Raw genomic sequence first — 24,198 nt, forward strand, 5'->3', positions numbered from 1 at the left:
CGAGAGGGGCAAGAGGCAGCAGCATCCTTTTGAGCTCTGGCAGAGACAGTGGGGCAGTGCCTGGAAGATGGGCCCTCCCCAGGGGAACATGGGGCCGAAGGGGATCTGCCCACCTCTTCCGCCATCTTTGCCACATGGCACTACTCACCCTCCTTGCGAAGGCTCTTCACTCCCTCTCTTCAGCTGCAACAGGCAAAGGAGAAATCAGGCAGGAACAATGCTGCTTTCTCCCCATCTAGGCAGCCCCTGCATCAACGCCGAGAAATGGCGTGCCTGGGGGCTGTTTCTGAGGCTTGCCTCAGCTCCAAATGCCCATGCACCTTCTCGCCGCTCCGAAAGCCTGCAGTCTCCAAAAGCCTCTTCGCACACTTGCTAGCGCTCTGGGATCGCCGCAGCTCGAATCCAGCCGCCAAAGACTTCAGCCAGCAAAGCGGAGCGATGGGAGGGCGTGAGGCTGGAAATCCCGAGCCTGCAAGCTTCCCGATCGTCCAGGACCCGGGGACCGACGCCACGTATTCAGCAGAGCCGGACTGGCCACCGCAGCAGCGACCGAGCTCTCCAGTCCCCAGCAGTTTAAAGTAATCTCTCTGGGGGCCAGTAATAGGAACCACGCAGAGATAATTACTGGCAAGAGGAGGGAGCTTCTTTCCAGAGGCTGCAGAGGCAAGGAGGTACCAGTAGAGGATATTAATCAGGAGAAAAATTATTTAGGTCTCGTTTTTTGGCCGGGCTGAGATGAACTGGAAACCAAGGGTGGAGCACAGAGGGATGGCTTCAGCTTCATCCCAGTCTCGTGGCCAATTGGGTGTGTTAATACCTCTACTGGAGCCTCTTGTCCCTCGCTCCGGAAAATTAGTTCTGTTTGTGTATATCTGCTCTGCCAAACATTGAGCCCAGCAAATGAAAATGGGAACTGGGTCCCGGTATTCCAACCAGAATTTATCCCAACTATCTCACACAAGAAAACTGGATCATTCTGCTCAGGCATTCACCAAGAGTCAAATCTGATTCAAAGAAATATATACACATACACACACACATACATATATACACACATACTTACATATATCTCAATACATTTATGTGGCACAATTATCATATACTACGGTTGATGTAGTTTTTTTCTATTTTTATAATTACAGGGAAGTAATTATCAACCCTCAGCTCACTAGTGATTTGGTGGGTAACACTTTACATAAATCTGCAATGTATGATATTTGCTTTTCCAGTCATGGATAGAATCAAAATTAAGTTATTGTTCATTCTATCACATACATTTTGCTAGACTGAACGCTAACCTGCAATTCACTTTTCTATTTTGTTAAAGTACCCTCATGTAAAATGGTGGAATTAAAAGAAAACGAAGATAGATTGTTTAATGCTCTTTAAGAACACAGGTGGCAATTCAAAAGCCTCTCATGTATAAAACAAAAACGCTCTGAGAATTTCTACTTCAGCATGACAGTTCATTTGAACCTTCCACTGAATATATCTGATGGTCCTCCTTAAAAGCCTCCTCTCCCAGGCATTTCTCTTTTTATCTCTTTTAAACCATCTTCTCTGAATTCAATCACTGCCGAAATGCTCTCATATAATGAATGTTTACTTTCATCTAAACCTTACATTCCTCTTCAAACTAAAGACAACTGATAAAAAATGAGAAATTTAAAAACTGAAGACAAGCTTCTCAGCCACTGAGCCTGACCACATGTTCCACGGCATATGCGAATTAATCTGAAGATATTAACATTTAAATTGGTCTACCTGAGTAGCTATAAACAGTTCCATATAGGTGAGAATCTGAAACAGCATGCTAGGAAAAAAGCCCAAATTGGTCAGATCTTTCTTTTTAAAAAATTATTTCTTATAAAATCTTATATACTACCCAATCACCTCAACGTAAGTGGTTTATGTACAATAAAAATGAAAGTATATCATAGAAGCATGAAATGCTGCACAAAGCAAAAAGCTTGTTATACTATCAACCTATTTCTTCAGCATATTTGCAAAAATATTATACTGTCATTAATTTTGCCTCTTCACTGCATAAATCTCCATAAGGCAGTCTTCAAGGAAAGCAAGAGCTTTGTATATTATAAGCATCTTTGTTCCTTAATGTTCAAAATTTGTTTCCCTACAGCTTTCAAGGTTCAGAGGTTAAAGACAATGATTGCTCGCTCAGAAAATTATATTCCTCCTCTCATATCATCAGTAGAAGGTTACTGGAGCTTACCATGTTAATACGCGTTTTAATTTACTTTTATCTATTTAAAGAATGTATATGGGCACTCAACTTGAACAAGGACTCTAGGCCGCTTACAAAAAAAATCTACGATAAATAAAAAAAAATCAACCACAGGCAACCTGGTTCAGCATTGGTTCAGCATTTAATTTGCATGATATCAGATTTCTCTAGTCAACATTCTTTAGAAATATTAAGACACTCAAATTTGTCATTTGTTGTATCTTTATTAAACACGAAATCTAAGATTAGCATGTAAACACTGAACAGCATCACCAATAACAGTTTCAAAGATTGCAGATCACACAGAGAGTAATATTGTAAAACTACACGCTGATTCAAAAAGAAATTCATGGAAACAAAAGGCTGATGAGATTAAAATTGGTTAAGATTCATTATGCTCTTATTGAAAAGTATATTAGGAGCAAATATGCATTTCATACTTTGTTAGCACTGCAGAACAATCTGAATGCCTTTAACAGCTGTTCAAGGTTGCTCGCGATAGTAGAAAATACCCATCTGTTCCATTAGCAACTCATGCTCTAAAAACCTCTTATTCACCTCAAAAAAAGCCTGCAGAATTTGCCTGAAAGACTACATCAGGTTTATGTTAATAAACCAGTCCTGGAAATACAAATAATAGCAACTACAAGAGTAAACTCCACTAATACCAATTGTTATATTAACATTGAAAATAGATTTTTGTGTAAACCAAGAAGGTATGTATAGTAATTCTAGAATGGAATATTTGTCTTTCCGCTCATTCTCTCTCCACCCAGAACTAAATCTTGATAAAAAGGAACCCTAAGAGCCAGGCCAGATAAGACACACGTATTACACATTATTTTTAGCGTCAATCTAAAATATATTCCAATATATATACACAGCACCGAGACTGGAATCCATGAGGAATCTTGCTGACACAGATGTAGATTACCACTGGTTCACTGCATTTTATGACACAACATTCTTAAAATGCTGGCTTCTCAGAGTCATTTGTGCTTTTGCTTCACTGAAGAAACAGTACAAGATAAATAGTTTCTGCATTGCCCTAAATTAAGAGCAGCTGCCATCTTCCATCCTTTGGATAGCTTAGAAATATTTTTCATCCTCCCCTGTGCATTTTAATGTCATGCTTCATAATGCCACTACGACAATGTGTTACATTTCTGGCAGGTAGGATGTATTTAATGACTAGGAACTCACCACTGGTTTTAACACTATCAGGAAGAGAAGATTCTATTCCAGAAAATAAGAGTTACTTGGACTAAAAGCTACAAAACCATCTTACCCTGAACAGAGAATTCTGCAAAACAATATCATACAACACAAGCAGAATATTGAATAGCATAATTCTAAAGTTCTTTCGAACATTTCTGCAACATCAGAAACAACAGGAGGCTGGTGAGTCAACAACAGGGGTGTCAGATTCACGACAACACGTTGTCACGTGATGTATCACAAGTTTTCCCCCCTTATTAAAATGGGGGTGGGCGTGGCCAACGTGTGACACATCCGGCACGCGGGCCGCCAGTTTGACACGCCTGGTCAAGAATAACCCAAAAAAGAACAAAAAGACTCCAGCACCTCTCCACTAGTAATCAGCACCCAGATCAGCATAGATTAACTCCAAAGTTAACATCAGACCAACAATCAAGTAAACAACACCCCAGTTAAGAAACTGCCAAAGAAGCCAACGGCAAACAGCCCAACCCAAGAATCTCTAGGACCACCCCTCCACCAACACTGACCGGCGATACATCAGAATATAAACTGACAGCAAACTGTACTGCTTACTACGGTATCACTGATGATGTTACCTAGTTTGAAAAAATCTTCAAGAAAACAAGCAAACTCAGAGAGCGCCACTAACCCTACATAAGTCAAGTATGCACAAGAAGAAAGTACTTGAAAATTATGACAATGGTTATTGACACATCAGACTTTGTTCCAAGTTACTGCAATCCAAATAATGCGGGGGGGGGGGGAGGGAGAAGCCTTTGAATTTCAAACAACAAAATTCCAAGCCAACTGAAGAGCTGTCTCATGACTATTATCCACCATAACTTGTACTCCAGTCTGCAATAAATGGGGATTGTAATATGAAAGGAATCTGTGGATAATCCGAATTTCAATAGGCTAACAGCTTCAGCACAGCAGACAAAACAGCAGAATGAATCAATACAATAAAAACCAACGAAGAAGTTATAATACATTTGGAGTATCATAATACGGGCATTTAGTATACACCATCCTTGATTTAAATTCATCAAGAAAAGCCTAAAGCACATTTAAGGGGGGGAAAGAATAGCATTTTAGAAAATAAAGAAGAGGTTGTTTCACAAAGAATTGGAACTAGAATTTTCTACATTTCAGCTTGTCAAATTTATGTCTTATCACCTATCAGATTAAGCGATGGGAGATGAAAGATAATCAATTTGCTGCACTTAATCATGCCAGACAATAACACATAGACGTTTTTAATGCAACAAATTAATTTTAATTCATATGAAGATGTTTCAGCTTTGTCCAGATTGATGGTGGTAGATATGATTGACACTTCAACGCCCAGAATTTCTATTGCAACTCACATTGGCATCAAAGTCTGGAATCCGACACCCAAAATGCCTGAAGGACTCCAAATTAACGAAGGATGCCTTAAAATATGAAGAGAAAGCAATAAAATGATCTGTATATAAATTTTAAAATACTGACATCTACAGCAAAACAAGATGGTAACGCAGAGAGGTTTAGGAAGTTGATATTTCATTTGTAAAGAAAAATAATACAATGGATGTTCCAGGAAATAAGGAAGAATCGGAGGAGATTCATTAGCAAACTGTGTTCTCCCATTCCCACCAAGAGGGTCTCCCAAGGATTTATACCCCCTTGGTGAAGCTCCAGGAGTTTAACCCTCATTCTCCATTGGGAGGAAGATGTTCAAACAGCTTCTAGGAATATCCATCTCACTGTATAATCCTTTCCCTACACTGCCCTTGGGAATAAGTGTCTTGGGCTTGGAAAACTTCAGGCAAAATTAACCAGTGGAATATTTTTCTTGAAAAGTTTATAACCCAGCAAACTGGGAAAGAAATCAAATAATCAAACTTTTTTTTGGTATTGTTTACACAGTGTGAGATACTTTATATAGGCAGAAAGGGGGTTCTGTACTTCACACAGACATAAAGCCAACAGCAAACAACTCTTGTACCCAGCAATAACCCTAAATCAGGGTACATTAGTCACAACAACTATTTTTTAATTGGAAATTTCTTCACCCAGGACTTTGGTGAGGGGGAATGAGTCCCCGCCATATTTTATCTTTAATTTCTTTTTAATTTGGTTGCAATTTATTTGAAGGGACGTGTTGGCTCAGTGGCTAAGATGCTGAGCTTGTGGATCAGGAGGTCAGGAGTTTGGTGGTTCGAATCCCTAGCGCCGCGTAACAGCGTTACTTGTCCCAGCTTCTCAGCTTCTGCCAACCCAGCAGTTTGAAAGCAAGTAGAAAAATAGGGGCCACCTTCGATGAGAAGGTAACAGCGTTCCACGCGCCTTTGGCATTTAGTCATGGCGGCCACATGACCAGGGAGACATCTTCGGACAGAGCTGGCTCTTTGGCTTTGAAACAGAGATGAGCACCGCCCCCTAGAGTCAGGACCGACTAGCACATATGTGTGGGGAGAAACCTTTACCTTTAATTTCTTTCATTTTTGGGAGCTACCTGGAGTTCTTGAGAGCTGCGTAGCGCACAAGTTTAATAAATTATTAGTGTCAATTTGCCTGACCAAATCTCTTTGGATGAAGCTCCCAGCCTGACTGAAAATACCACTAGTCACTCAACGCCATTCATAAACTGTAGCACTTGAAAGTAAGAGAGAGAGAATTCAGCCTCTGTTCTTTTCGATGATTTGCTAGAATCTGATATAAGATGTCTTACTTATTACCGGTATGTATAAAACTAAAATACCATTAAATGTCAAATATCCTTGGAAATAAGTGTACACTCGATGTTTGAAAATCTTAGAAAAAACTCCAGCCAGGATCATTCCGTTGCACTGAAGTCCTTAATATTTTTATTCTAAAAACAAGAGACCATGTCTTGTTAGCAAGACAAATGGCAGTGTTCTTCTTCAACGAGCAACAGCACTTTTCTTATTCGTGAACCTGAGAATATTAAATTGCTGCTTGATTCTAGATATCGATTCATCAAGGATTACCCCAGATTTCCTGCCTCTTTTTCTAATATTGGCTAAGCGATCATCATTTCTGGGTTGGTGGCCCGGAAGGGGGAAAGAGCAGGTGCCTTTCCATGCACATGCGCACACGCAAAAAGGGCTGAGAGTGTGATGCAAACAGAGCCGGGGGCATGCACACAATGCTTGCTGTGACACTAGCGCCCGTAAGATGTTCATGGTTAATAGTGCGAATGGGGGGGCTTAATGCGCACACATGCATGTGCACTGCCCAGCCACTCACGTGGCCTGGTAGCCAACAGGCCATGGCCCGGTAGTGGACCATGGCCTACATGTTGGGGACCTCTGTTTCAGAAGACAAGGCTGTCTTCAATTGACTCTCAACTCCAAGCGAAGCCATGGATCTTTCATTCAGTTTTTCTTGCTATTATCATCTTCTTTCAAAAGCTTTTCTGCTTCACCCCAGAACACTTTGCCTTATAGAACACTTCTACAGCAGTCTCTCCTCCAAGTATTAAACAGGCCTGGCGTTGTTTGGTTTCTGAGCTCAGAAAAGGCTAGCCCAACATTGTCACTAGCTGAAGCAACTGGTATTATAGTGAGAATCATACTGTGGGTGCAGATTTGAACCTTTCCAAAAATAAATAGAAATGCCATTTTAAATTGAACAGTAAAATCTGCCTGTACAAAATAGCAGCTGGGATGCTCCATGTGTAAAACTCAAGGCCCAGGGGCCACATCAGGCCTGCGTGGTGCTTAGATCTGCCCCGCTGGGCTGCCCTGGATACAGCGAAGGACTGGCGCATGGGTGCTCCATTTTCGCTGGCAGAGTGCTCAGGCCACCACAGGCGCCCAACATGAGTGATGTTGAGCTGGTCACGCACACACACACACAAACACACACGAGGTCAAACATAACCCTGATGCGGCCCTCAATGAAATCGATATTTGATACCCCTGCTCTATATGGTTGTAGAATACTTTCATTTCAATAAATGCCTTAGATATGTTACTCACATATAAAGCTTTTAAGGCTCACTTGATAAGTCGCTTATATGGTTATGTCAGTTGTCACAAAGGTTCCTTCATGCCTTTTGCAGCATGGCACTCGTTTTTCAGATTCAAATCATAAAATCTATAACGGAAGGCTATTTCAGCATTTCCTCCCCACACCCTTTAGATTCCTGGTCATTTTAAGAGCGTACATTTATACACAAGTGTATGTATTGATTCCGTATGAAATGCTCTAGGCTTCTCATTCCAAAGCATGCAGGTTAATTTATGGGGAATGTCAGGGATCAGTGCTAAAAAGCTTCCTGTGCAGGCCTATAAACAAGGAGGGAAAGCTTGTCAGAAGCATCCCTTCACCCATATAGATGGCTAAATTAGTGGCTGATTCAACTGAATGCAATTAGGTATGATGTGGTGGTTGTTTTTTTACTCATTCTAAATTTGAATTAGCAATAATCCCTAACTACTATAGGATACAATCCCTAGCGCTGCGTAATGGAGTGAGCTCCCGCTACTTGTCCCAGCTTCTGCCAACCTAACAATTCAAAAGCATGTAAAATAAATGCAAGTAGAAAAATAGGGACCACCTTTGGTGGGAAGGTGACAGCGTTCCATGCGCCTTCGATGTTTAGTCATGCCGGCCACATGACCACGGGGACGTCTTCGGACAGTGCTGGCTCTTCAGCTTTGAAATGGGTATGAGCACCGTCCCCTAGTCAGGAATGACTAGCACATATGTGCAAATTTTACCTTTATAAGCACTTAAGCCTAACCCTTCTTTACAGGCTGAGTTCCCACTATATAAGATTCTTAAAACAACACAATATACAAATTCATGAATTAGAAATTAATTCATCCGTTTGATGGAGAGTTTAATAATAGATAATAGTCTTGTGCCTAAGAAACCAGTTCGGAAAAAAATATTTCTAATCTCCATCCTTCCATATGCAAATATGGAGTACTATTTATCCTTGCATAGTACTGTCATAAAAAGAAATTGTGAAAGCATCCTTTTAAAAAATACTGCCTTAAGTGTCTAAACTTCCAGTGATTATTCCGTTTTATATACCTCCGCAACATTTTAAAGTTTGGTCCTGTTAAATTATTTTTGGACGCTCACAATGCCATACACCTCTGATTTAATTAACAGCAGGAAACATTCCTTATTCCAAGGTTGAACTTGCAAAACACAAGGGGGTAGCTGACCATAACACTGCATATCGTGTTCAGCTGTTCACAAAACATTCCAAAAAGACAAGGACACTCTTTTGCAATTCAAAAATTCTTCTTTTTCTCACGCTCAAGGAGTGACCTCTTCTTAAACATCCCTATACGATACAGTTCGGGCGAGGAAAAAAACCCCAGGTCTCAATCTACATTTCAAAGCCTACGTATAAGAGGTACACAGTTCACAATTTTAAACATGCTTAATACTTACATCTATTCAAATGGTTTAAGCTTTGATGCAAAAAAAATAAAATAAAACCCCATCCCAGGTTAAAAATACAAGATTTAACACCAAAGACGGCATGTCAAAATCACTCTGGATGATTAGCCACTACTATTCCACATGCTGCAAGATGAAAGAAGGGCTGTGAAAAATATGAAGCTTTCCCAAAGTTATACAGGAAGCGCGGTTCCAAACTGGATGGATGGATGGATGGATGGATGGATGGATGGATGAATGGATGGATAGAGGAGCTATTGAAAGTAAAGAGCAATCCTCTGTTTTGGAGCTAGATCTAGTGGTAGCAGATTTGGTTCTAAAAAAAGACTCCAATCTATAAAACGATGAACTTTTAAAGTGATGCACTGAATCAGAACATTTCAATCTCCTGCGTACTGATAACGTGAACCCAACAAAGAAATCTTGAGAATATGTTACAGCTTGAAGAAAGCTTCCTCTAAATGTGCTGTAGCCATTAAAGCACACTTACACAGAGACACGCCCACACATTAAAGAAGGGGTCACAATTAAAGTGCCAAGGCCATTTTCACTACATTTCAAGCAGGAATTGTAAGAGTATCAGAAAGGGCAAACAAAATTATCAGAAGACTGATAATTGGGTGTTTAAAAAGCAATGAATGGAAGACAAGATAAGGCTATAAAATGTTAGATGATGACAAAAATTGATGGGAAATCCCACATGCCTCTTGTTTTCTTTCTTTCTTTCTCCTAATAGTACAACCAGAGTCTGCCAGACAAATGGATTGAAAATGCACCTCCAAATTTCTCTGCAATGTACAGTAGATCCAATTTGTACCCCTGCACTGGAGAGTAATCTTTGTTACGACAAAGAATCCGGAAACCCAAGGTCATTCTGGGATTTCAAACCATATGAATTATTAAGACAACTGATGATGATGATGATGATGATGATGATGATGATGATGATACGGCCTTCCAACAATCAAGAACTTAACTGTAAACATTAATGTATAGTCTTGCACAACTCCCACCTTTTACTTCAGAAACTGTATCTTCACAATTAAAAGCTAATATCCAACGCTAGGAAGCCTAATAGTGCTGTGGTTATTAAAACACACACACATTTATGCTAAATCGTAAAACACAGTTTGCGAATCACGTTGATTCGCGTTCAGCAAAAATGGAACGGACTACAATATGGCTTAGCACACTGAACACAATCTGCAAGCATTGCTGCCAGTTGCCACAGGCAATAGGGTGACACAATTGTTTAGACTGGATTTCAGAAAAAGTACTTTGGAAAGCGTGAGGGCGCAGATAGAAAGACCTGTGAGCTATTCTTCCATGCAGTTGGGTCTTTTCCCACAACTAGGCAGCAACTGCAGAAGGCAACCGGATAGGAAAAGGCTGTTTCCCCCAAAACTTTCCCATTTGCTAATTTAAAAGGCACCGAGATTCACAAACCTAACACTACAGATTTGTTGGGTGCACACTTACCCAAATTCTCACAAATAGCACCGACATATGCTAAGCAATATTGTTTTAAGAGTCATTAAAGCACTCCAGGCAAGTATAGTGAGAATCAATTGGGTCAACTGGTAGTCCTCCGCTTACAACAACAATTGGGATTGGAACTTCAGTTACTAAGTGAGGCAGTTGTTAAGTGAGTCAACTTTACAAATCTCCTTTTGCTACGGTTATGGGGCAAATCCAGCTTTCCTATAGACTTTCCTTGCCGAAGCTGGCTGGAAGGTTGCAAATGGCGATCATGTGGACACTGTGTTGAGGCCCTCCAGCGACCAGCAGAGCTGGCAGCAGATTCAGACAGTGAGGAGGTTGGGGAGGAGCATGGGCCAGTCCGGGAGTCTGGGGAAGGATCTGTGTCAGAGGCAGAGAGGGGGCCAGAGCCATATGCCAATTATCAGCTGCCTTCGGATTCAGACATCAGTGAGGCAGAAGAACAGCTGGAGCCTGTTCCCAGTGTGTGCATGCGCAGAGTTGCCAGATGAAGGGAACAGCTAAGGAACAAGGGTCGACTTGGGAGTAAGGCCACAGTTGGATGATGAATGGCCCTGCCAGAGGAAATAAAAGGAGTGAAAGGGGAGGGGAGTTTGCAGGAGACCGTTAGTTCGCTTAATTGGTTTGTGACTCTCCGAGACTCCTTGCCAATTCTGCAGATATCGGCCTGTCAGCTCTCCAAGTCCGATAAGGTCTGTGACTGTAAATCCTCCTTTGAAAGACTTTGCCAGCTGTGAATGAGCAAAATTCACAGTAAATTAATAAAAGGGGTTTTGACGGGAGAAGGACACACTGGGATGCTGCAATGATCATAAGTATGAGGACCAGTTTTAGGTCAGTTTCCAGTGCCAATATTTTCACCTGATAGATGAAGGCCAAGACCAAGAAAGGGGCCCAAATGGACTCCTGAGTAGTAGCAAAGAAGTAGCTTCGTGCCAGCAGAGATGCACAAACACGCACAACCAAAAATGCAACCATTTTTTCCCCTCTTCAAATTACCATGTATTTATTTAGAAACTTTAGAAACTTCTTACAAGTTGAGCAAGAAATTTATGTTCGTCAACAGGAAAGCTCCCCATCTGAGAAAGAGAGTACCCGGAGCAAAGGGTTTTAATTCTTACAGAAGTGCTCTGGAAGAGCAATTACAAACAATAAGATGATAGAATTTAATTTAAGGCAAAGACGTCTCCCGCAAATGTGAACAGAAATTATGCAATAAGGCCTACAGCCATTACAAAATAGGTTTAGGGTTTAGCCTTACATGTACCAGAGTTCCATCTGATTAGGCATACCTGGAGCAAACAAGAACACGGTTCTCAGGAAAGAATGTGGCTTAAATGCTAGATAACTAACAGACTCTGAACCTATGCCATCATGATTAATATTACTTTAAGTTTCCAAACCTCATACTTACATTAGCTCAAGACCACAATCCCAAAACAAGGAGAAGCAGCGATCAGCCTGCCCTTCTAACCTGGCTCCACCAAACCTAGTACCTGCCAATATATCAGAGGGAAGAATATCTGATTTCAAAATGCACGAAAGCCAGAAAATCTCGAGTAAGTTGAATTGCAGGCAATAATTTAGAAAGGTAGGAAAACCTGTACCTTTATTAGGGAAGGGTTACATATTCCAAACGAGAGTTACAAGGCTTTGTTCTCCCTTCCATTTGGGCAGGCACTCCATCTGCCTGATGGACTGAGGCAAAATCTGAGCATATCAAATTATCTGGCTTGGAATTTACTTTGCCACATTGGATAGCAGAGGTGCTTGAGTTCACAGTTTGGTCTACATCTCTTCCCCAAACAGGGCCTTGCTTTGATTTGGTTTTTCAAAGCTTCAAATTACTTCCCTTTTCACAAGGAAAACAAATGGATATATCTTTAGGCAGAGTTGAACATCTGCAGATACGGTAGAGACTTGCTACGTTTACGAAATGTGCCAAGTGCAAAAAAAAAAAAAAAATAGGTGTATGAATTAAATTCTAAATCTATAATTTTTGTAGGCTGGATTTCCTAAGCCATGTCCTCTTAGCCTTCTAAGGAGGATGGAGGGAACCAACATTTGTAAACTGGATGCCTACCTTAAATTGGCATGGAAGTGTCACTATTTAATAGGAAAATCTTTTTATCCGTCTGTTACAAAGCAGCTAAGATCAAGCAGAGAGAAAGAGACCCTCTTCTCTTTCAGTTCTAGGAAACCACCAAATCAGCTCTGGAATGATTAGGAAAACAGAAAAATTAAATCCTGGGTTTTCCCAAAAGTTCTGCCCCAAAGGAATAGTATTCTTTCTACCCCTGCTATACAACATTATACAGTAAACTTCTGTTTTCTCCCCATTTTGGAACTAGGAAAGTGGCAGAGATCGTACTCAGATGACTGCATCCAGTTTTGGTCGCCACACTATAAAAAAGATGTTGAGACTCTAGAAAAAGTGCAAAGAGCAACCAAGATGATAAAGGGAGTGGAGGCTAAAAGATATGAAGAACGGTTACAGGAACTGGGCATGGCTAGTCTAGTGAAGAGAAGCACCAGGGGAGACATGACACCAGTGCCCCAATATTTGAGGGGCTGCCACAGAGAAGAGGGGGTCAAGCTATTCTCCAAAGCACCCAAAGGCCAGACAAGGAATAATGGATGGAAACTGATCAAGGAGAGATTCCACTTAAAAATAAGGAGACGTTTTCTGACAGTGAGAACAATCAACCAATGGGACAGAAATTGCCTTCGGAAGTCATGGGAGCTTCATTACTGGAGGCTTTTAAGAAGAGACTGGACTGTCATTTGTGAGAGATGGTGTGTAGCATTTCCTGCTTGGAGGGGAGGGGGGGTTGGACTAGATAACCTACAGTACAAGGACCCTTCAAACTCTGTTAAACTGTTAAATCTGACTTTTCACAAGGTCACAACATCCCATTTCAATGCTGAAACATTTTACACACCTTTCCTCTAAAACCTGCAAGTGGTCTTGCTATTCATTGTATTCACTCAGTACATAGCCACAACAGTTCAATTCTTATTTGGGATCTGTTTACACACACACATATAAAAAAAAAAAAAAACACCCCATGTTACTTTTCCAGAGAGATTCCTATATCCTTTACACAGAAGTGACATTTGCCAGTGAAAATCATGACGACTTCATTAAAATCCATCAGAAGGAATCACATTTCATTCGGTGAAAATGCTACGACAATATTTTTTAACTAAAAAATATTCTGTGCGAGAGTTTTTGGGGTGGGGTGGGGGCAATAGTCAAGCTAGAATATTGCTGACTAAAAGGGCGCCCATTGTGTCCAAATGAGAAGTCTGTGGCATTAACCTATTCCAGGAAGAAAATTACAGTAAGAAAATAAAACGGGATTGAAAACCAGATCTCATCTCTTGGCAGTAACTCTTCCAGCAGATCCAGAGCCGCTAAGATTTAAAGGTCACTGGAGCTGTTATGGCCAGTTCTATGGTACTTAACAAACAACTCCTTTCTTACCTTTTTCTCAATGGAACAAAGATGCATCGATTACAATAATTAAGTGCTACAAAACTTGTATATGCATCATTTAGCAATAACACCCTAGAATCTCCTTTGTGTTTTTTTAGTCATCAGTTATAAATTTCTCATAGCTTACATACAGATAAGCAGATGAACCTAGGATTGGTCCATGCTTCAAAAACGAACCATATTTTCTTTCAGATCGTTTACTCTTTTTTCATATATTACATTCCACTCTTTAAATTTGTGAGTGACGCAAGCAGCATTGTTTTACTAGGAAAGCTGTATCATCCTGGACATGTTTTGTTTCAACTTCTACCCTCAAAATGACATTATAATATACAGCATTGCCCACTAGAACAACTAGACAACAGGGATAATTTTTTTCTAAATGCAATCACTCTGCTAAACAACTATTCCCACAACACTGTCAAACTATTTACTAAGACTATATTACTAATATTCTTCCTATTACCTATCTCCTCCCACTTATGGCTATAACCTTGTTGCTTTTATCTTTATGGTTTATATTGTTTTATTTAGTTTCCTAGTATGATTTGTTTGCTTATTTAGTATCCTATGACTTTTTAAATGTACCTTAATGTATCTTATGATTCTTGATGAATGTATTTTTATGTACACTGAAAGCTTATGCACCAAAGACAAATTGCTTATGTGTCCAACCACACTTGGCCAATAAAGAATTCTATTCTATTCTATTAAAAGCAAGAACCACACCAAATCAATTGTAGACACATTGACAAATATTTGTAGATGCTAATTAAATTTACCTACCTGAAAGATAACAATAAAGTCTTTTTTAAGTAGATATATATACCACTACATGAGAGCCAGATTGGTATAATGGAGAAATTGCTGGTTTATGAGCGGAAAGACCCAGATTCTAATCCTCCCTTAGGCAGTGAAGATGGCTGAGTAATTTTGAACTAATCACATTCTCCCAGCTCTAACCTGGAAAGCTGAAAAATCTCTATCAATCCATACTGGACCATTATAGTAGATTTAGTCCATTAGCTTCAATGACAAGGCCTTCATCCTGCAGTGGATTGATTTGTGCTATTAAATATAATACCTCTGTATGGTATGAACTGGACAGTAGAAAAAAAATATTTATAGTTCTGAAACGAATGAATTAATCTGCAAATTCCATCCCTCAAAATGAAGATGTTATGGTGACTTTCAAAGAAGGATGGTGTAAAGATTCAGTTCAGAGGTATTCAATTAAATCTTAAATTGATTAAACTTTTAAAATTAAATTTGATTTGCTACATCAAACCCAAAAAATTGGTTGGCTTCTTCAAATTCATTTTCAGGAATACCACCAAACAGAATGTTTTCATCTTCCCATTTGTTGTAAATTTGAGGTCATGGGAATTCTGCTAACATTTAACATGACAGTCATCCTTTTAAAAAGACAATTCAGGATGGCCTCTAGCCTACAGAAGAATAATATGAAAAAAGATGGTAGCCACACAGACAACAACAAGCCACATACATGTTATTTATTGCAAACATAGATGACAATATTTATAAAGCATGGAAAACATTTCCCAATAATATATTATTACTCATATATTTCAAAGATGCTTATCAACAGAGCAGAGAAATGTGTGGATTACTAATTGGATACGTGCGCTGAATCATTTTTCTTGCTATAACTGTCAACCGAGATAGCTGTACAATGAGTCAAAATGCATGTGTAAAGCAAAGGTAATGAAAGGAAGGGAGGGAATGCCACTGCTTCAATATATATGAGAAATTATCTCAACAACATATGAACAATCCTCTTAATTTTGATTTAAGTACATACCCGGAAATAAGCTGAGAATTTTAAGATGGCAAAATGCACCCAGAAAATCTCTGTGTGTGTGTGTGTGTGTGTGTGTGTGTGTGTGTGTGTGTGAATCCTTTTTTTTTAAGTACTCATATTTACTGCATATATTCACATCTGCAGATAAGCCCATCTGCAGATAAGCATACCATAATTTCTAATCAAAATAACATGAAAAATGCAGGTTGGCTTATCCACAAGTGGAACATTTTCCATGAAATCTTTGTTAAAACTTAAGGGTCAGCTTATCTACCGTATGGATGGGCTTTTAATAATAATGCACTAATACAATATACAATATTTTGCCATTTCATAAGTACTTACATTTACATTGCAGTAATAGGACTGATGATTTGGAAGTTATGCATTCTGAATTGGTGACTCTCTGATTTAGTGTTTGGCTATATTTCCTTTTAGCCTTCCTTAAAACAGCATTCTGCACCGATTTATTTTTAAAGCTATCTTCATATTATGTTAGTTATTCTCAGTCCTTAGTTTTCTGTTATGCCTTTCCTCCATGAATAACAACACTATATACCGTGTTTCCCCGAAAATAAGACAGGGTCTTATTTTCTTTTTACACACAAAATGTGGCTTGGGACTTATTATCAGGGGAGGGCTCATTGTTTTGGGGTTGCCGGGTGGCTGCTCTCTTGCGAGCAGGCTCCCAAAGAGCCGGGCACAGCATCAGGGGCGAACAGCTGTGTTGCACTGTCGCAGCAGCGCAGCACAGCAGCAAGTGATCACCTTTGCCTCCCCCCCCCCCCGGTTCCCGCAGCTTAGCACCTTCGGAATACCGCTAGGTTGGTGAGTGGCACTCTGCGTGGCCGGAGGTTGGGGGTTGTCCAGGGGGCTTATTTGCAGGGGAGGGCTTATATTTTTGCCCACCAGAAAAATGTGGCTAGGCCTTAGTTTCAGGACAGGTCATATTTTCAGGGAAACACCGTAACGATTTACAAAAGCTGCCATTTTTGGCTTCTTGGTTTGGGCTAAGAGGGAATTATTGGTCCAAAATCAGATAGTTTTCCTTAACTAGCTACTTATGATGGCACTGAAGGTGTGCTACTTACAACCAGTCTTCAGAGTTCGGGCCGCTGCAGCATACAATGCAGCTGTACATTTTAAATTATTTACTTAGCAGTACAGTTCTGTATATCTTTTTATCCTCCTCTTATTTATGTATTTATCCACTTAATATTTTAACTGTTTATTATGATGTATTTTGATATGGACTGTACACCGCCCCGAGTCCCTTTCGGGAGAGGGGGCGGTCTATAAGCGCTAAGAAATAAATAAATAAATAAATAAATAAATAAATAAATAAATACCCACTCATGTGGTCCTTGCTAGCTACCATCAAACGAAGTCCATGATGAAGCTGAGAGGAGGCTGGCAAATGGCGGCCACCTTTTTTTTTTCCATGCTTAACAACGTGCAGCGATTCACTTAACGGTGGCAACTGGATCCATCAGAATTGATGCACAACCACTTGACATCCCACTATAGCTGTGTTGCTTAGCTACAGCAATTCCTGTGCCAGTTACCCATCATAAACCGAGGATTACCTGTAATCTTCCATGGTCAAAATATGACCTTGATATTGGGGCTTTGCAGCTAGCTTAATTGCTAGCAGAAAGTTATTTCAGCTATAAATGATTTAGATGGTTAGCATTCCTTGCCAAAGCTGACCTGTGCTCTTGGTAACAGACTGAACTGAGAACTTTGATTACAATAGTTTATCTTCTCAATTCCTAGATGAAGGGAGACCACTTTTTAAAAAAATTAAAGTGGTGACCCTGTATCTAGAGTGTGTGCGTGTGGGGAGGGCATGCCTTCAGATCAGTGTTACCTCCTATAGACTGCCTGGGGAAACTCCTGCACTTTTCTTGGCTACATTATTCAGCAGTAGTTTGGGATGAGAAACAATGACCGGCCCACCAAGGTCACAAGCAGACTTCACGCCTAAGGCACGAGTAGAACTCAGTGTCTCCTAGTTTCTAGATTGGTGCCTTCACCACTAGACCAAACTGGCTGCCTGTTAGGATTTATCCTTTGTTTACTTACAATCATCCACCCCTATCATCATTTCAAGAAACCAAGAGTTACCAGCGTGTCAGTTCCCGGTGGACAGTTCCCTGTATCTGCCCTCATGTGCAAAATTGAATGTTTTAATGAATATCTTTTGAATCAAAATGGATGCACCTTCCTTGGTAATGAACTTCGAGCAGCAGTGGAAATAGTGAAAAACCCTCTTTCCAATCTCAGGGATTCTAACAAAATATGCAGAGTTCTCAATGGGATCTTTGTTTATCTTCCGGAAAAGGCCATCGGAGCAGTCAAGACTTTTTCCATGCTGCACTGTGGCCCAAGGCCAGCATAAGATAGGGCTACAAAATCTGCTTCCTCTAAACTTGGCTGCAGCCCAATAGCTAGCCAACACCCTCTTTATTTTCTTGCCCAAGAAAAGGGCATTTGAGACTGGTTGCTAGTTGGCACAAAAGCTTGTGAGCCTGCCTCGAGGGAAAAATCTATGAAAGGTATGAGACTGCGGGCAACAATTATTCCCCATTTACCTCCAAGACTACAAGAGGCCTAACAAAACAGGTGCCAGGGGATCTTCTCACTGTCACGACGTATTTTGTGCAAGAGAAGATGTGGAACAAACAGGATTATGATATAAAATATTTGTGACAACACCACTCTTGTGCGTGGCTAATGTGCCACCGACATACAACTTCAGATCCGGTTTCCAGCAGCAAAGGAGACAAAGATGCTACAAACCGTTGTGAGAATCGTCCCTCTCTCTTCCCCTTTCCCAAATGATTCACCTGGGAGGAGCAAAACAAGCAAAACGCCTTCATATCTTCCTCTTGCAGGGATCAGTATGATCAGGATCATGCTTCGTGCAAAGCCAGAGTTTACCTGGCTGGCTATAATGTAAAAACCACAACTGGGCTAGGTTAGCATATTATGCTATGACTCAAATCGTATTTTACGAACCACAGTGTTGTGGTTTGTGACATGCTGAGACAAAGCCAAACAGATCACATTATTGCTTACAATTAGGCTCGCAGTCTGTCTATGTCAAGCAGAGAAAGTTTGTGAATCCTTCAGAATTATCTGTGATCCTGAAGTAACTTTGACCTACAAAGTGACTTGAGCTTCATCTAAATCCACCCACAGCAACCTCTGCAAGCAGGAGGTGTGTTTCTTCTTCCCAAATGAGTCAGCCTTGTTTCAAAAGGTTGCGTATGTATAAATATATCAAGGAACTTATCCCATGCTGCAAGCAGCTTCAATCATAATTTTACTTCTTAGCAAAGCATTATATTTTTTTAAAAAAAAGAAAGACTTATAGTCCTTTAATTCCATCCTTCCGAGGTTGGTAAAATGAGGACCCAGATTGTTGGGTGCTAACACTGTAAACCGCTTAGAGAGCGCTGCAAAGAACTATGAGGCGGTATATAAGTCTAAGTGCTATTGCTATTGAATGTCATATCGACTGACCAGAAATCTTCCAAACAGAAATCCAGATCATCCCTTTTTTGCTTTTTCACAATCAATGAAAATGACACCGTTCATTCACATAAATGATCTGCAGCACTGAAGTACTAGCAAATAAAATATATTGCCTATCAACATCATTGCTTTGGTAAAAAAGAATTGCATGAAGGAAGTGTTTAGCCATAAAACTGCAGTAAACTATTGCATCTCTGCAAATACATACCCAGTCAAAGAGTCTCCCAATTAAAATGTGGTTGACTGAACCATCAATGGTATTAGTGATAGTCCTAATGAGGCTGTATTTGAACATTTATCCATAGACTGTATATATATGAGTTAGCGTTTGATAACTGCCAAGACTAAAAATTGCTCAAATATATACAGAATGGGGTTTTATTAAGGTAGATATTCCTGTCCATTCAAAATTCTCAACTCTGAATGATGTTATTTCCAGATGGCAACAAGACGCTCAGACATAAAGAATTCCATTTATGCTCTATATATTTACTTCAAAATCTATTTGTATGCATCCTTTCACAAGATTTTAGCTATTATATATCAGGAACATGAAAAGCTCCCCTTTCACAAACCACTACACAATACTAACATACTTTCTATAGATTGTAACTATACCCATCTTATTGTCATCGTCATTCAATATATTTATTTCATGTGATGCTAAGAGGCTTAAATGAGCAACAAAGTACTTAAAAGCCTTGTTTCACTCTCTTCCCCAAACAACAAAAAGAAAGCAACATTCGTTTGAAACAAAAGTTTCAAATGGAGCCCTGTACATTAAACATGTTTAGAAAACAAAAAAATAAAGCAATGGAAACATTCTATTTATCCATCAACAAAACAGACTATTTGCAATGCTTACACTGGAAGCCTAAGAACTTTTTTTATGTAAAGCTTCTTGAACAGAAAAGATTAAAAAGCATCGGTTCGAGATACTGCATTCATTGCACATAATTAGAATGAACAGCAGGTTCAGGAAATGGCAAAGGTTCTTTGTTAGCCTCTGTTCATTGCAGCACTCATGAAGGACACAATTGCTTATGAAGGAATTTCTCCCTATCATGATAGAAGCCACAATTATGTTTTATGGCTGCACTAGCACATTCTAGAATACCCTTCTCTTTCAATCATTCAGCACTTGCCTGCAGAGTCTTACATCAACTTTCTTAGCGGCACTTCTCAAGAATCTCTTAGAATTATTACCGCGTAGTACTGAGCAGATGTCCTTTGATTGTAAAGCAATGTCCTTATTTTAGGGCCTGTAGAACTCCAAAGACTATAAAGCCACTCATGACTATTCCAACAAGACTTTCAAGTGTCACTGCCTTAGCAGTGACATCATTCTCCAGAGAAATAGATTCTCAAAAAAACAGGGAAGTTACTTTCACCTAAAGGTATACAACCAATCTCCTTGTGCTTTCCCAAGCTCCAAACTTCTGTGGAACCTAGCTGAATAAGAATTAACCTCTGGCCACACCTTCACAAGGTGACATCCTTATCTGTCTCATCATGACACCTTCTGGAAAAAATATCTTTTGCCAGACCAGATTTTTGTATTTAGACCTTAGGGAAAGTCGTCAGAGACATCCTTCCATCAAAGCAGGAGGGGGGAAAAAACAACCACCAATGTGAAGGAGAAAGAATGGAGAAGGGGTCCAAGCATGCAACTTCAATATAATTAATGTTAAGGTTCTAAAGAGGTTAGTCAGAGAACTATGACGTTGGATTAGACCAGATGATCCTCTAGTTTAATTGCTGGTAGTGTGGGAAATCAACTATTGGGGGTCATTTTTAATCAATGGATTTCCAGCATCTATATTTAAAAGCTGGATTATAGAATGGTTGAGATCTAGATGTCATGGAACTTGAGGAAACGTGCAGACAAATCCTAACTGAACACAATTTAGCAAAAGGGAGGTATTTGAATAGCTGTACTCCCAAGGCAGCCTTTAAAACTGCAATATCGGATTCAAACTTAACTGAAAGTAATCCTCGTCACCAGACGACATTGCCCAGCTCCATGGAAGTCTTTTATTTTCCACACAATCACAGAAACCTACAACAAACCAACATGTTTATTAAACCTTGTGTGGTATCTGGAAGTCTCTCTCTTAAGGTTTTATGTGCCAAAGCTCATTCAAGGGAAAGTCACAAAGGACTCAGATCCTGAAAGAGCCCTTCAAAGCCATAAGTCCTTGGCCCTTCCCAGAACAAGGCGAGCATTACTATGCCACTCGGCTCTGAGCCATGGTTTCATGGACGCAATTCCGTCACGACAACAGCCCATGTGTCCGATGAAGTAGAGTGTCATCCGCAAGAAACCTACGTCATGATAAATCTCTGAGGTGCCGCAGGAGTCTTTTGTTATTTCTGTGGTCCAAGCTGTAGGCCACCATCTCCTCCATCACCCAGGTAGCAGCATCCCAGCCAAAGCCTTGCCTGTTTGATTAAAGTAACCCGCCATGCATCGCAACCCCTGACTCAAGGAAAACCCTGCAGAGAGATCGGCCAGCCTACCTTTGCAAAGGTTGTTACTGAGCAGTACCACCCCCATCTTATAAAGGGCGAGGGAGGGGACAACCTCAAAGGGGAAAGAATAAAGATTATCCCATAGATCCTATTCAATCCTGGGCACCGTTTAGTAAGAGGGAGAGCAACCCCGCTGCAGCTTTTGAACCCAAGGACCAGCTTCAATCTTCTCTTTCCCACCCTCCCAGCCCCGCATTTCCAAGCTGCAGATCTGTGCACGGTGGTCTGGGGTCCCCTGGGGATCCCCAAGACCCTCCGCAAAGTCAAAGAAACGTTGGCAAAATATCAAGCCACAAAACCCAGCTTCATGCTCCAATCAGGCTCCACCATCCCTGATGAGAGGCAACCCACCTCGACCCAAAAACGCTTTGAAGGGGTGGGTGGGGGGGTCTCCATGGCTCATTGTCAAGGATGGGGAAAGGGTCCCTCAGAAGAAAAGCTGGGGAAAAGGCAGCTGCGGATCAAAAAATGTAGCCCCTGCCTCCCCCCCTTTCGCGCCCCCACCACCCAGCCATGCACGCGCATACCCGCGCGCGCGCACACACACACACACACACAAACACAATGGCTGGGTGAAAAGCATGCTTTTAACCCGCTGCTTGCAGGAACCTCCGCCTGACAAGACCCAACCGTTAAGGAATCGGGTTGGGGGTCTCTCTCTCCTCACTCCCCCCCACACACACAACGCCAGCCCACCCCCCCTCTCCAGAAAGTCCTAAAGCAATTTTTTTTAAAAGGGGGAGGTGAACAAGAGCCAGAGTTGGGGGTCCTGCTAAGGCTCGAGCGATCCCGGGGATTTGCCGGGGGGGGGAGTTCCCCCGGGCAGCCCCCCCTCCCCCGCCCATCCTCCCCTACAGCCCGCCCCCCGCCAAAAGGGGGGAGGCGAGGTGAAGCCAAGCCACGCTTGGGAGCTCATGCTAAAGCTCGAGGGGGGGGTCAGGATTTTGGGGGTGTTTTCCCACGGGCAGCCACCCTCTCCCGGACTACAATGCCCATCCTCCCCTGCAGCCCCCCACCACCCAGCCAGCCAGCCCGACCTTCAGGAGAGAGAGCATCGGGGCTGCCGCATGGAAACGGGCACCGAGGTGCGTCCCCGGCCGCTTACCTCCGCCGGGGTCGAGGGACGCTGCTCCCCTGCCTCCGCCGCTCCGGGGCCGCTTCACCCGCGCCGCCTCCTCGCCGGGGCCGCCTCCAAGCAGCGGGCGGCGGCGGGGCGCATCCCGGCTCGAGGCTCCGAGGCGAAGGGAAGGCAAGGGCGCCCGACCGAGACAAGCCGCAGGGGAAGGCCGAGGAGGAGGAGGAGGAAGGAAGCAAACGGCCGGGGATCCTCGCCGGCCAGAAGCCCTTAGCGCCGCGGGGCCCGTCCGCCACCTTCGCCTCTAAGGAGGAGAAGGAGCCGCAACGAGGCAACGGTGGCGGGAGATGGCCAGGGCGCAGGCGCGCGCAGGCCACGCCCCCTCTCGCGGCGGCTGAGGGGGCCAGCGGGAGGCGGGGCCGCGCGCTTCCGGAGCCCCGCCCCCTCACGTTTCAACGCGCGGCGCTGCTTCGGGCGGGGAGGGAGAGGAGAATTGGGGGGGGGAGGAAGGGAGGAGCAGATAGAGGGGGAAAGAGGGAGGGGGAGGGATAAAGGAGGGAAGGAAGGGGAGAGGGAGAAAAGGGGAGGAGGGGTGAGAGGACAGGGAGGGAGAAGCAGAGGGGGAGAGGGAGAAAGAGGGAGGAGGGAGAAGACGGAGGGAGAAGCAGAGGGGGAGGGGAGAGAGGGGAAGGAAGGGAGAGGGAGAAAAGGGAGGGAAGGTGGAGAGGACAGGGAGGGAGAAGCAGAGAGGGAGAGGGAGAAAGAGGGAGGGGTGAGAGAAAGGAGGGAGAAGAAGTGGAGGAGGGAAGAGAGGGAAGGGGAGAGGGAGAAAAGGGAGAGCAGGGATGAGAGTGGGAGGGGAGAGAGATGGAGGAGGGAGGACAGGAGTAAGAGAGGGGAGGGCAGAGGGGAGGGGAGGGGAGGGAGGGGAAGATTGAGAAAAGGGGCGGAGGGGGTGAGGGAGGGAAGGGGAGAAGGAGAAAAGGGAGAGAGGGGGAGAGAGAAATTGTACATAGGATCACCTGTTTTGGCTCTCTGTCCGCCAGTTGCCTTCATGCTTTGGTGAATACAAAAAGGGGTGTGGCTGGTTTTCTTCCACCTCCTTGCAACAACATTCCTACAAGGGAGGAGTGGAAGGAAGCGAAAGGGCAACAGATGCATAGACTTTCCACTGCATCCTTGGGGAAGCCTGTTGACATTCTCTCCACTTTCCTCCACACCCCACCTCCGACTTTTCTGCAGCTAGTCCTCGACTTACAACAGTTCATTTAGTGACCGTTTCAAGTCACAACATAACTGAAAAAAGCAACTTATGACAGTTTTTCACACTTACAACC

The 24,198-nt window shown here is 42.2% G+C and overlaps 1 protein-coding gene across 2 annotated transcripts in view; it reads right to left on the reverse strand.

Annotated features, from left to right (window-relative positions):
* The window catches only part of ARHGAP32 (Rho GTPase activating protein 32), a 167,578-nt gene extending 143,642 nt beyond the window's left edge, over nucleotides 1-23,936 (reverse strand). The window contains exon 1 of one of the 2 annotated variants that reach the window (XM_081961288.1): nucleotides 23,884-23,936. The gene's annotated coding sequence lies outside the window, so the exon portion shown is untranslated. Of the gene's footprint in view, nucleotides 1-22,891; nucleotides 23,198-23,883 lie in introns of those variants that run through there. The other variant, XM_081961287.1, reaches the window with a different exon arrangement.
* Between the last annotated feature and the right edge of the window lie 262 nt (nucleotides 23,937-24,198).

Source organism: Natrix helvetica (assembly GCF_964273705.1).
Source record: "Natrix helvetica genome assembly, chromosome: 8".
NCBI lineage: Eukaryota > Metazoa > Chordata > Lepidosauria > Squamata > Natricidae > Natrix > Natrix helvetica.